Below are 13,759 nucleotides of genomic sequence, written 5' to 3' on the forward strand. Positions count from 1 at the left end.
CCTTGACGGGTCCGCTCGCCAAACTTTTCGAGGACGCCCAGATTCGGGTGGCTCTCATGACGCCCAAGCAGCTCGGCGATAATCATATGCAGCAAGCCACTCAGGTAGGTTCGTTTTTCTTCCTGTGTCATGCTACTGTTCAGTTCCTGATTTTGTTATTTCTCTTACAGCATTGGGCGGAGCAAATCGCCACTAGCCATCGGCTGGCCGAGCTGGAGGACCTCATGGAAAAACTCCAAGTCTCGGGGGGTCCATCGGCCGAGCGGGAGAGACAAGCCCGTGAGGCCGAACAGAAGAAGGTCGCCGACCTGGCTACAGAGGTGGCTCGACTTGAAGGCTTGGTGAAGAAGCGCGACGAAGACATGAAGCGTGCCAGTAGCCGGAAGAAGCGGGCAATCGCTGACATGGACAAGATGAAAGTCGAAGTCCGAGCCCTAGATCAGCAATCTAAGGAGCTGGCAGCCCAATTTACTGCCCAAGATACCTTAATTGCCTCCCGGGCGGCGCTCAGAAAATATAAGGAGGGAGAGCTGAGTCGCCTAGTAGCAGCGCGCCAGGAATACCTCCGCTCGGAGCGGTTCGACGCAAAATTTGGTGGCAACGTCTCCTCAACTTTCGCCGAGGCGGTCAAGGTCACCATGGCGTACCTGAAGAAGGGAAGGCACCTTCCTGCTGACCTGAGCATTCCCTCTTCCGATCTGGCAGCTATGATTGACGATATCCCGGACGCCTTTTTTAATTTTGAGGACCCGGAGTGAGGCGAGTTCTTCCATGTACTTTCTGTATTTCATCCGCTCTGCGGATGTAAAATTTTTGTACGCGCCGTTCGACATACTTTCCTTTAATGTAATTATGTCTTTGTTTGCGTCTTCCTGATCATTATCCATCATATTCTTTTGTTTGCTTAACGTTTATGCTTAGAGTTAGTCATGCTCCAAGTGTTCTCCGTCACACGGCCGATCAGCTTAACTCATTAAACAAAGTCCGAGCGAGCCTAAATGTTTTAATACTTTGTGATTTCCGTGGTTTCTTATTCTCTGATACTCGTTCGCCCGCCCGGGGTATTTATAGTCGCCGGACCGACTCTCGATTTTTAACGCTGGAGGCGGATATTTATAGCCGATCGGCGCGGCTCTCGATCTTTAACGACGGAGCTCGCCGGTATTGCCGTACCGACTCGATCTTTAACGACGGAGCTCGATGGTATTCCCGCGCGGCTCTCGATCTTTAACGACGGAGCTCGTCGGCGCGGATATTTATAGCCGGTCGGTGCGGCTCTCGATCTTTAACGACGAAGCTCGTCGACGCGGATATTTATAGACGCCGGACCGTCTCTCGATCTTTAATGACGGAGCTCGTCGGCGCGGATATTTATAGCCGGTCGGCGCGGAGCTCGCCGGCCGGACGGCGCGGCTCCCGATCTTTAGCGATGGAGCTGTCGGCGCGGCTCTCGATCTTTAACGACGGAGCTCGTCGGCGCGGATATTTATAGCTGGTCGGCGCGGCTCTCGATCTTTAACAACAGAGCTCGTCGGCGCGGATATTTATAGACACCGGACCGTCTCCCGGTTTCCCGGCCGGAGGGTTTATAGACGCCGGACCGTCTCCCGATTTCCCGGCCGGAGGGTTTATAGACGCCGGACCGTCTCCCGGTTTCCCGGCCGGAGGGTTTATAGACGCCGGACCGTCTCCTTTAACTAAGCTTGCATATATAAACCTCCTGGCTGAGCGGCTCGGGGGCCTTCAGATGACCAGCCGTTCGGCTATGAACACAGAATGCCTTGGGAATAATTTGTTTCCTGCGACAAAAGGAGTACAACTATTTTGAATTTACACAAAGTAGAGCAACAGCGCACCTCTCACCCAGCTCTATATGGCTGAAGGTGATTTGCACTCCATGGCCGGTCCAGCATCCGACCTTCCGCATCCTTGAGGTAATAAGCACCCGAACGGAGCTTCTCGACCACTTCAAAGGGTCCTGCCCAGGGAGCTTCCAACTTGCCGACATCTCCGACCGGCTTAACTTTCTTCCACACTAGGTCGCCTACTTGAAAGGCTCTGGGGATCACGCGCTGGTTGTAGTTCTGTTTCATACGTTGCCGGTACGCCATCAGCCGTACGGACGCTTTAGCTCTTTCCTCTTCGACCAAGTCTAGCTCCATGCTCCTCCGTTCGGCGTTATCTTCATCATAGTTCTGCACCCGAACGGACTCCACCCCAACTTCAATCGGGATGACTGCTTCGCCTCCATATACCAAGTGAAATGGAGTGACGCCCGTTCCCTCTTTCGATGTCGTGCGGAGAGCCCATAGGACGCCCGGCAGCTCGTCTACCCAGCTGCCTCCTTCATGGTCGAGTCGAGTCCGTAAAATTCTGAGGATCTCTCGGTTGGTTACCTCGGCTTGACCGTTACTCTGGGGGTATGCCACCGATGTGAAGTGCTGCTCGATGCCATAACTTTCGCACCACTCCCCGAGCAACTTCCCCGTGAATTGACGTCCGTTGTCGGAGACGAGTCGTCTTGGGATGCCAAAGCGGCAGATGATATTTTGCCATATGAACTTTTTAACCATCTGCTCGGATATCTTTGCAAGTGGCTCAGCTTCTACCCATTTTGAGAAGTAGTCGACTGCCACCAATAAGAACTTCCGCTGCCCGGTAGCCATGGGGAAGGGTCCCACGATGTCCATCCCCCATTGGTCGAACGGGCAGGCCACGGTTGATGCTTTCATCTCATCTGCCGGTCGGTGGGACATGCTGTGATACTTCTGACAGGATAGACAATTTGCCACGGTCCGGGCAGCATCCTTTTGAAGTGTTGGCCAAAAATATCCGGCTAGCAAAATCTTCCTGGTTAATGACCGTCCGCCTGGATGCCCACCGCACGAACCTTGGTGCACTTCTCGAAGGATGTACTCGGCATCTTCCCAGCTGACGCATTTTAGGAGCGGACGGGAGAAGGCCTTCTTGTAGAGTTGATCCCCTACGAGGGTGAATCGACTAGCCCTTCTTTTCAGTAAATGAGCTTCTTCCCGGTCGGATGGGGTAGCTCCCGAGCGCAACCTCCAGTCGCTCGGGTATGTGATGCCCTCCATCCGATCGACATGTGCTACTAAAGATACTTGCTCGATCGGCTTCTGAGGGCCGACCGGGGATAACGCGCTTGCTAGCTTGGCCAATTCATCCGCGACTTGATTCTCCGCCCGGGGGATCTTCTGAATAATCACCTCCCTAAAGTTGAGCTTAAGTTTTTCAATAGCCTCCACGTAGAGCTTGAGCCTTGTACTATTTATCTCGAAAATCCCTGAGATTTGCTGAGCAGCTAACTAGGAATCTGAATAGAGGATGACCCGGACGGCTTCAACGTGCCGAGCGGCCTGCAATCCAGCAATAAGGGCTTCATATTCTGCTTCATTGTTGGTCGCTCGGTAATCTAGCCGGACGGAGAGCTGCATCCGCTCTCCTTGTGGGGACAGCAAGACTATGCCAATTCCGCTCCCGTGTCTAGTGGACGATCCATCCACGAACACTTTCCACACAGCTTCGGGTTCCGGGTCCTGCACCTCTGTCACGAAATCGGCTAAGGCTTGTGCTTTGATAGCCGAACGGGGTTGATATTGGATATCAAATTCGCTTAGCTCGGTTGTCCATTTAATGAGCCGTCCGGAAGCTTCTGGATTTAAAAGCACTCGTCCCAACGGGCTATTGGTCTTGACGATAATCGTGTGCGCCAGGAAATAAGGACGAAGCCTCCGAGCGGCAAGGATCAAAGCAAAGGCCAACTTCTCGAGTCCGGTGTAGCGGGTTTCAACATCTTTCAAGATATGACTAAGGAAATATACAGGTTGCTCCTCACCTCCCGACCGGACTAACGCCGATCCCACAGCATGCTCGGTTGAGGATAAATAAATGTGCAACGGTTCGCCGACAGTTGGCTTGGCCAGCACAGGTAGGGAATTTAAGTACGTCTTCAGTTCTTCAAAGGCCCGATCGCAGTCTTCATTCCATTGGAACTTTGTAGCTTTGTGGAGGCTCCGGTCGGCAGTCTTGGAGATGAAGCGTGATAACGCTGTAATCCGACCGGTCAGCCTCTGTACTTCCCTCATGTTTCTGGGCGGTGGCATGTCCTGAAGAGCCTTCACCTTGCTAGGATTAGCTTCAATACCCCGTTCGGTCACAATATAGCCCAAGAAACGTCCTCCTTTGGCGCCGAATAGACATTTATGAGGATTTAGCTTGACCCCATATTTTCTGAGTGTACGGAAGGTTTCTTCCATATCTTTGCATAAAGTGGCCGCTCGGAAGGATTTGATGAGGATGTCATCTACATAGACCTCCAGGTTGTGTCCGATTTGCTCGCGGAAGACCCTATTCATCAATCTTTGATATGTTGCTCCAGCATTCTTCAGTCCGAACGGCATCACCGTATAGCAATACGTCCCGTCCGGTGTAACGAATCTAACTTTTCCGAGCGGCACTTGATGATAGCCTTGGTAGGCGTCCAACATACATATAAGCTCGCATCCGACTGAGAATCCACGAGCTGGTCGATTCGGGGCAGAGGGTAGCAGTCCAAGTCGATGCATACCCTCCATTTGTTGCCCGGCTTGGAGACGAGCACCACATTGGCTAACCAGCTTGGGAATTGAATCTCCATATGTGGCCGGCCTCTAAGAGCCTTTCTACTTCCGCTCGAATATGCTCGGCGCTGAAATCTCTCCTCCTTTGTTTTATGGCCTCACGTCCGCCGGACGTGAAGCTTATGTCTAGGGGGAGACACCAGTACTCACGACGAGCGAAGACGCCATGATTCATCCGGAGGCATTTGATCACTTCTTCTTTCTGTTCGTCCTCCAGGTCGGCGACAATAAAGGTTGTAGCCTCCGATCGGCTCGGATGGATCTGAACCTCCTCCTTTTCATCATAAATTAAAGCAGGAGGTTTCTCGGTTATGGCGTGTACCTCGATCCGTGGAGCCTTTCGCGCGGCGCTGGATTCGGCTCGGACCATTTCCACATAGCATTTCCGAGCGGCTAACTGATCTCCTCGTACTTCACCGATTTTGTCCTCGACCGGGAATTTGATCTTCTGGTAGAACGTTGACACAACAGCTCGGAATTCGCTTAACACCGGTCGTCCCAATATCACGTTGTAGGATGAAGGGGAGTCGACCACCACAAAGTTTGTTGTCCTCGTTCTCCGGAGCGGTTCTTCCCCAAGGAGATAGCCAATCTTACCTGTCCGACCGGAAGAACCTCATTGCCCGTAAACCCGTAGAGGGGGGTTATCGATTTGTAGTTGATCAAAGGCCTTTCTGAAGATGATGTTGACCGAGCTGCCAGTGTCAATGAAGATACGGTGGATGGTGTAGTTGGCTATCACCGCTTTGATGATAAGGGCATCATCATGCGGCACTTCAACTCCCTCAAGATCCTTGGGCCCGAAACTGATCTCGGGTCCGCTCGCCTTTTCTCGGCTGCAACCCACCTCATGGATTCTGAGCTGCCGGGCGCTGGCCTTCCTCGCCCTGTGTGAATCTCCTCCGGTCGGCCCACCCGCAATAATATTGATTTCTCCCCGGGAGGTGTTGTTTTTGTTCTCCTCTTCCCGAGCGGACTGCCTAGGTCGCTCATTGGACCTTCGAGAGCGATTTTCATGCCTTGGAGGGAAACGCTGCTCGGGAGATCGTCTATATGCTCGCCGACCGAAATCTTGATGCTGCTGCCGGCGATCGGGTGAAGGCGATCGACAAGAGCCACCCCGTCGTACGGGATGGGTGATTGAAGGCAGGCCCCGACAGTCGCGGGTGTTGTGGGAGTCAGTGTTATGGAAAGAGCAAAACATTGGGGTCTATACCCTCTTTTTCTTCATTTTTGGTCGCTCGGTCGCTACCTCTTGGACCACCGGGGACTTCGCATGATGTGCCCGGGATGCCTCAACTCTCGGTCCTCTTGGTGGCTGATGGGCAGCGGGCTGCTTCCGTTCGGCTTGGGCCGGACGTTCGGTCTGAGTTCCCTTCCGTCGGGTAGCCTCCGCCTCTTCCACATTTATATACTCATTCGCCCGGTGTAGCATGTGGTCGTAGTCTCTGGGCGGTTTGCGAATGAGCGCGCGGAAGAAGTCCCCTTCCACGAGGCCTTGCGTGAATGCGTTCACCATTGTCTCCGATGTGGCTGTGGGGATGTCCATCGCTACCTGATTAAATCGCTGTATATACGCCCGGAGGGATTCTCTTGGTTCCTGTTTGATGGTAAACAGGCTGACGCTTGTCCTTTGATAACGTCGGCTTCTCGCAAAGTGATGAAGAAACGCCGTTTGGAACTCCTGGAAACTAGTGATAGAGCCGTCCGGCAATCTCCGAAACCACCTATGTGCGGATTCCGACAGAGTGGTGAGAAATACCCGGCACTTTACGCCATCGGAGTACTGATGCAAGGTGGCGATGCTGTCGAACTTCCCCAAATGATCGTCTGGGTCGGTCGTCCCATTGTAAGCTCCGATCGGCGGTGGTGTATAGTATTTTGGTAACGGATCCCGATGTATGGCTTCAGAGAATTGTCGGTGAACCTGCTCGGGTGGTACGTCCGCTCGGGGAGCTTTGCCCTTCCTATGATCCCGAATGGGAGGCTCATCGGATGAAGATCCTTGCTCCCCGTGGGCGGGCGCGATTTCTGGGGGAGTACGGAAGAGAGCCCGAGGGAACCCTCCTGTTGAAACATACTCCGGGCGGTCTGCCTGCGCCGCCCGGCCTGCTGAAGCCAAGGTTGTTTGCTGTTGCGCTCGCTCAGCTTGTGCTTTCTCCTTTTGCTGCGCCACTATCTTGGCTGCCCTTGCCTCGACTATAACGTCCAACTCTTCTTGTGAGAGTGCCACGGTATGTAGTCTTCCAGCCTCATCCATTGCTTCTCCTCGGATGCAGGTGCGTTCCCACATACGGCGCCAAATTGATCCTGTCCGAATCAGAAGTCAAAGGACGCTGGGGACGTGGCGCTCCCTGCTGGATCCTCGAGTGCTCCGGCGAACCTGCAACAAAACCGAGCCGGGAGGGGTGTCCCGGCGACGGCCCTCCGACGCTCAAGTCAGGCGAGGAATAACAACGAGGTGGCTTCCGAGATTCAAAACCAGCGTACCTCCGGTGAAGAAATGGAGGCCTTATATAGACCTCTCGAAGGAGCCTGGGCGCGCCAATCAAAGCAATCACCTGCTTTCGACCATGCCCAGGTATGAGTTTGTCAGAAGGACATCCATAAGGCCATACCGCTACAGTATCAACCTCTCCATGATGTGACGGCGAGATCCTCCATCGTGCAATCTTGTGTACGGCATAATCATCAGACATGCATTTGCTGACATCCCCTATCCCGAGCCGAACGAATAGGCCGCTCGGCTAATCTTTGTATCCTCACCCTTATCCTGGCCGAGCGGACCACCCGCTCGGCCCTTCGGTCCCAGCCGGGCAGACACCCGCTCGGCCATTCAGTCTTCCTGCCTTGGCGTCGGAAACCCAAGCTCATGGCTGGGTTATCTCTGGCTCCGCTCGGACCTGCTCAACTGCTCGGCGCGGCCATTACCAGCTTAGTCAGCCCTCCATCTGTCCTCAGGCTGGGACCCTTCAGGAAGTGGATCCCCCATTCTTACCGCCGGATCAATATATATAAACTTAAATGAGTAGGATGTTAATATATATATATATAGAGGAAGCTTCTCCTGCGGTGCGTTTTGTGTGGTTCTCCTGCGGCACAAAGCATCGGCGTCATCCAAGCTGGCAAAACGACCCATTCGACCCATTCGACCCATTCGACTTACACATCAGCAGCGTTGCGAGCAACTTTCTCCTCTCCAAAAACCGAAGCAGAGCCGCCTCTCCTCGTCGCAGCGAGACCCCTAGCTTCCTCTCCTCGTCGCGAAGCAGAGCCGCCTCCCTCTCGCCCACTTTCACTCGCAGCGAGACCCCTCTCTCGCCGAAGCTCGGACGCCAAAGATCTCTCGCAGCGAGACCCCTCCTCTCCTCGTCGCGTCCCTATCCTCCTGTGAAGGAACGCGATCCTCTCCGCAAAACCCTAGACGAAGCAGAGCCTCAGACGCGCATTTCTCTCGCAGCGAGACCCCTCTCTCGCCGAAGCTCGGGTACTGTTTGATTCTCTCGCAGCTGATCTCCCTCGACACTAGGGCATTTCTCTCCGCCGAACCAGGGTAAAATCCGTGTTCCCCTGTAAAATCCTGTTTTTACAAATCCTGTTTATGTTTCTGCCTAGTGATGTTTGATTCTTGACACTAGGTTTTTCGTTGTAAAATCTTGTTTATGTTTTTGCCTGTTATGAAGCAATTATCAAATTTGGAATATCGTATTATCTTTGGGGATGGGTGCAAATTTATGTTGTGAAAGTGGAGTCAAATATAGTAGACATGCAAATTTATGAAGAATGACACATCTATAATGGCATTCGAGTTCCGGTTATTGTTTATTGACAACTGCTTGTGACCATTTTTAGATAGATCTCTCATGACCTTATTTTTTGTTGTGATTTGCATTTTAATATCCTGGCTAATAATGTTTCATATATTGTATCTCAATTCTCTGGTCTGATGCTTTCAGATGGTAAAATAGCAACTTTAAATTCATTAATAAGAAGTTTACAGACTTACACTTAGGTTTTGGGGATGAGTGCAAATTTATGTTGTGATAGTGGAGTAGTTGTTTACCTTAGAAATTGCATGATTTGTTTAATCAAATTTAGAGTTTAGAAATTACATGTCTAGGTAATTAGAACAGTTGTTTACTTTGAAATAAGTTATAGTTTTTATTTATTTATCTATTTATCTTTTGTCAAATATAATACAAGGGCAGTTAGGAATGGAAGAAAATAGAGTTGATGATCAAGAATTCATTCCCCAAGTCGCAGATGATCGAAAGTCAAAAATTGGAATGGAATTCCCTTCTCTAGAGGATGCATATTCGTTCTATAACCAATATGCACGAGAAGCTGGATTTAGCTCAAGGAATAGCACGAGCAGAAAAAATAAGATGACAAATGAAGTGACGTGGAAACAAATTGTATGTTTTAAAGAAGGACATACAGATCGAATGAGGAACAATAAAAATCCAAATCATGATCAACTAGCAAGGGAAAGAACACGTGGCACAGTTAGAACAGGTTGTAAGTCAAACATTGCATTTGTCAAGAAACAAATTGGACTGGATTGGGTTGTCTGTAACTTTATAGAAGCCCATAATCATCCACTTTCGACTCCATCAAAGGTGCATTTGCTACGCTCACATCGTAGTGTTTCTGCAGCCAACAAAGTATTGACAAAACAATTTTCAGAGGCCAATGTACCAACTTGTCAACAAATGCGTTTATTAGAGATAGAGTATGGAGGCCCAGAACAAGTAGGTTGCATAGAATCTGATATTAGAAACTTTGAAAGAAATCTAAGGAATGAACAAAAGGGTATTGATGCTGAAACACTGATTGAGTTTTTTACATCTGAGCAAGAGAAGAATTCAGCTTTTTTCTTTGACTACGAGACTGATTCAGATAACAGATTTAGTAGGTGTTTTTGGGCTGATCATGTGTCAAGAAGGGCATACAGTGTATTTGGTGATGCATTTGTATTTGATACGACATATAACACCAATAAATATGGTTTAATTTTGGCACCATTTGTTGGAGTTAATCATCATCATCAAACAATTCTTTTTGGTTGCGGATTTCTTAGTGATGAGAAAACTGAGTCTTTTGTTTGGTTGCTTACAAAGTTCTTAGAAGCCATGCCTAAAGGTGCACCGAACATTATCATCACTGATCAGGATCCTGCTATGACAAAAGCTATTGCACAGGTTTTCCCTCAAACAGTGCATCGATATTGTTTGTGGCACATATTGAATAAATTTCCAGATAAATTAGACCATTTGACTTTTCGAAACCACTATCACAGTATAAAGGACGTCATTGTAAATTCTACAACACCTGATGATTTTGAGAAGACATGGGAAGAGACTATCAAGGATGCTAAATTAGAGAAAAATGATTGGTTGTCCTTGATGTATGAATTACGACACAGATGAGTCCCAGCATATTTTAGTCATGTATTTTCTGCAGGAATGTCAAGTAGCCAAAGATCTGAAGGTTCTCATGCATTTTTCAAGAAATATATCTCAAATAAGAACTCATTAATGGATTTTATCACACGTTTTAATAGAGCACTGAGACATCAAAGACACAATGAGTTAGTTGCGGACCATATTGATATGAATGAACATCCCAAGGTTAATACAACATGGCCAATGGAAACTCAAATGGTTAAGTTGTATACAAAAAAGAAATGGCTGGAGTTTCAAAGTGAAATGACTGAGAGTCATAGTTATTATGTGCAACAGACATTTACAGGAGATGTCTCAGCGGTTTACCACGTGATGAAATTTCAGAGTTCTTCTTCCTCAAAATCAAGAGTGCTCACGCATGACAAACAAAGAGATTACATATCGTGTAGCTGCATGAAATTTGAGTTTGAGGGCATTCCATGCAGACATATGTTAGCTTTTTTTCGTATCAACCAAGTATTCCATTTGCCTGATACGTATATACTAAAACGATGGACACAAGATGCAAAAGTTGGAGCAATATATGCTTTAGGGGAGCAAAATGTAATTGATGATCCAGATTCAGAAAAGTATTTGATATCGAGGCACTCAAGGTTATCATATAAAGCATCAGTATTAGTTGATGATGCATCTGTGAGTAATGAGAAGACAACCTTCTTGGATGAACAATTTGATTGTATCTACAACAAAATGAAAGAAATATCCATCAGTACAACATGCAATGATAGAAGTAAAAAAAAGAAATCCATTGATGAGGGCCTTGGTATTATTGATCCTTCTGTAGTAAGAACTAAGGGCTGTGGAAAGAGATTGAAATCATCAAAGGAAAAATCAACCTCAAATTCCAGGCTATGTCGTGGATGCGGACATCGAGGAGTGTTACATGACAAACGTAACTGTCCCAATTTGCAGCAAGGGTATATGTCAATTCTATTTTTGCATTTTTATTATATTTTTTCTTGCAAACACAAATTAATTTTATTATATTATATATATGACAACGTGTCAATTATCAGATCAATTGAAGATAATAATTATATCAGTCTTGATGATACATATGAACCTGATTTGGGATCTATAGCGGGTATGATCAAAGTTTTATTTTGTTAAATTATAGTTGTTTATTTTTTATTGCGAAAATGAAATTAATAAATTGTCTTTATTTTGCAGGTTCAAATAATATGAGATAGGATGTTCACTGAATTATCTATGGTTGGTATTCATCTATTTCCTTTCTAATAAATAGTCTTGTTCACTGAATTTCTAATCTTGTTTCTTGATGTACATATTTGTTGGAACTATTGTGCCAACAAGAGGGGCCCAATAGGAAATTGCAATTGCTGCCAATTTCTGCTCGTGTACTGTTTACTCTTCTTTTTCTTCTACCTTCATGAACTTCATTCGAACATTTGATGCAACATGCAACATTTGATTTTCATTATCAACTGATAGCCTAAAGCATCCACTGGCACTTGTAGTTTAGTCCTTAAACAATGATTGATTCGTTGCAGATTGTTTGGTGGCGTGGTTTTCTCATGATAATAGGAATATCCCTACAGAAATTAGTTGTTCTTCACATTTCAAGCGTCTTTGTGCAATCAAATCCTTGTTGTTGAGGTTGATAGGCTAAGCTCAACAGAATTCATTTTCTTGATAGGCTACAGAAATTAGTTGTTCTTCACAGTCAAAATTTCAGGAAAAGAAAAATCTAGAATAACTTGATAATTCGTTTTCTTATTTAACAGAAAGTTTTCTTATTCAACAGATTGTTTGGTAGTAAATTTTTCTTCATATTTGTTGTATAATATTAAGCTAAGCTCATGGTTTTTCTTGGTTGTCCCAGCATATGACCATGTTTCCTGATCTAGTCTTCAAACCTCCTGCATTATTTTTGCAGTAGGAAACAATGTTGTTTATTTTTTCACTTTCCAGTGTAGCTAGAGACAGCGTGCCAGTTTCAGATCCAATTTGCATATCAACGAATAACGATATAGTTAGAATTAAATTTCGCTGCACGTATAAATATAGCAATTAACGAAATTAGTTATGTTCTTATTTTTCATATGGTTGTCACTGTGGATCTGAGTTTTGAGTTTTGCCTGAATCAATGTGTTTGTAGGTTGGTGCAAAGCGACTGGACGCTGCTACAAACAAGAAAAGTGCTTACAGTTGGAATCTATTATTTGGTCAAAAGAAATCGATCTGATGCTCTCTTTAATCTAGGAGTTCATTCCTCCAAGAATCAGCTTTATCACATTACATTCCTGTTAGCTCTTCCAATTTTAATTTCCCTCATTTGCTACAAAATTCTGTATAAACAACCTTTACGATACAATATCTTTAGTTTTGTATCAACTGGATATATAAGCTTGCTTAATTCTTGCAAAATGTGAATATGAAACTTTCTAGAAGAAGTTTTGTATCTTCTTGAGCTTGAAAGAAGATGATGATTCTTCTGGCTCGGTAGGTGGGTATCTGGATCGGTCTGCAGACCGAGCCAGGTTGTCTGGATCGGTCAACAGATCGATCCAGTGACGCCAAGGTTATCTGATCGGTCTGGTGACCGATCAGTAACCACACAAAATGTTTTTGTGAGATATCTGATCGGTCTGGTGACCGATCAGTAATGAAACAGAAGGAAGCAAGGCGATCTGGGAGTTGGGGATCGGTCTGGGGACCAATCAGCCTAGGGCCTGATCGGTCCACAGACCGATCCGGAAGCAAGGCGATCTGGGAGTTGGGGATCGGTCTGGGGACCGATCAGCCTAGGGCCTGATCGGTCCACAGACCGATCCGGAAACGATCAGAAGTTCACTGATCGTAGCCTGATCGGTCCACAGACCGATCAGGAGATCCCCGGACCGATCAGGATGGAGCCTGATCGGTCCAGCCGTTGCGACACAACGCTCTTCGCAGGTTGGAGGGAGATACCAAAGGATATAAGGCACTCTACAGTGAGGACGAAAAAAATTTTCTTCGGCTAATTCTTCTTCTTCCTCTTGAGCTTTGCTGAGCTCTCGGTTTGCTGAAGCTGGAGCCGTGAAGCTGCTGCTTCATCAACGGACTCCGACGAGAAGGCATCATTGTTAGAAAAGAATTTATTCATGAGGATTTCAATTCTTATGTTGCTTCACAAACATTGTACTGCATCATTGTTAGAAAAGAATTTATTCATGAGGATTTCAATTCTTATCCTGAAATACAACTATCATTGTACTTCATCATGTGATTCAAATTGAAATTTAATAAAAAATTTGATTTTTTTAACACCTTCTGAAAACAAGTTTATTAATCGCTATCTGATAAACTAAATGATAACATCAGTGTCTTACAAAGCATGCAAAACACAAACATTGTACTGCATCATTGTTAGAAAAGAATTTATTCATGAGGATTTCAATTCTTATCCTGAAATACAACTATCATTGTACTGCATCATGTGATTCAAATTGAAATTCAACAATGTTTAACAATATAAACTAACAAATCAAATTTGCATTGAGAATTACAAACATTTAGCCCGTTACATTACAACACCAACATTACTTAACACTAACTGACCAAATGAACTAACAACCAAATCAGGATTATCGCTAAGAGAATCAAGTTCACCATCACTAATATCCAAATAAATTTTGGTACTTTGATTACTCC

This window comes from Zingiber officinale, chromosome 3B, assembly GCF_018446385.1.
Source record: "Zingiber officinale cultivar Zhangliang chromosome 3B, Zo_v1.1, whole genome shotgun sequence".
In the NCBI taxonomy this organism is placed as follows: domain Eukaryota; kingdom Viridiplantae; phylum Streptophyta; class Magnoliopsida; order Zingiberales; family Zingiberaceae; genus Zingiber; species Zingiber officinale.